We start from the raw sequence: 1,318 nt of genomic DNA, 5'->3' as shown, positions 1-1,318 counted from the left end.
ATACAGGCACTGATTCCTATATTTCATCATCTCAGTAACGTTTTTCCGAGCTTCAATTGTGAGAGACAGCTTTCCACACTCTCAACTACCACACCGATTACTTCAGGATCTTCAGGCGCCATGTCTCATGCGGCGTAAGACCGGTATCTTTTATTACGACTTTGTTAAAAGTATTCGAATGTCTCAGTGATCCTCGGAAAAGACTACTGATTCCTAGAGCTAATCTGGATTCTATTTCTTATTTAGTTTCATCGTTGGGATATGGAACCTAATCCATCTTAAATGAAGGATATCACCTTGTCTTTCAAGAACCACGAGGCCGCGTTACGCTAACTAACTAGTATTTGCTGTCCAATAAATAGAAAAAAAGGAAATGATAACAAAGCCAAATGATACATGATAATCAGTACCTGATTTGTACTTCACTGGTGTTGAGTGAATACCGATGGATATTTACGTAGATTGTCAATTTATAATAGGAAAAATCTATTTCAAATAAGAAACATTTTGCGTAGCATCACTGAGTAACTTTTCCTCTTTTTGTAAATTCCTTGTTCTTTAAAGAATATTGCATCTCCATATATCCCACTCTGCGATGAAAAGCCTTGTTTTAAGATCTGCTTCCTGTGGTCTGGTTCACGAAGTTGTCATGGATGTGGGCTGTTCAATGGTCTGCTACGGGTTGGCGGTGCTGAAAAATGCGTTCAGATTATTTCTGATAATAAATTAAACCAAGATGCACACGAAAGTATGCGCTTAGAGACCGGCAACTTATAAACGAATTGTACTTCTTTGAGGGAGTGTAACTCCGTGCTAACTACATTTAATGTATATGTATGTACGAAAAGTATACTTGTATAATAATTATAAAACATTCTGATGGATGTCACATTTTTCTATCGTGTACTGTATAAATGTTTTTATAAATTAAATTAAATTTTTGGAAGTGCTTTGAAATACAGTGCCATTTTTTAAAATTATAATAATGAATTTTCAGAATTCCACGGGAAACCCTCTCAGGTTTTAACATGTGTCAGGGAATGACAATCCCTGATTTACACCCTAATAAACGATGCTCTTTGGACCAAGCTTCACATTTCTTAATGGACAAGTTTACCAAATTAACAACATAATAATAAACAAAAAGGTAATTATACCATGCTACAATCCCACACACAAACAGCTTCTCACTGATGAATTACTTTATACTGCCCTAACTAGTTCTGTCTTTTCTAATGGTACACCTTTCATACGACAGGAATTAAGTAAGTGAGGTAAACATTAAACGAGTTGCTAGATGCTTTTGTCCTACCTTGAT

General features: G+C 35.6%; 1 protein-coding gene across 1 annotated transcript in view; it reads right to left on the bottom strand.

The window, feature by feature from the left end:
- Nucleotides 1-1,318, bottom strand: part of LOC119587576 (carbohydrate sulfotransferase 9-like) — a 16,279-nt gene that overhangs the window by 3,812 nt on the left and 11,149 nt on the right. The window lies entirely within an intron of this gene.

Source organism: Penaeus monodon, chromosome 22, assembly GCF_015228065.2.
Source record: "Penaeus monodon isolate SGIC_2016 chromosome 22, NSTDA_Pmon_1, whole genome shotgun sequence".
Taxonomy (NCBI): Eukaryota; Metazoa; Arthropoda; class Malacostraca; order Decapoda; family Penaeidae; genus Penaeus; species Penaeus monodon.
This window is presented reverse-complemented; position numbering and strand designations above follow the sequence as displayed.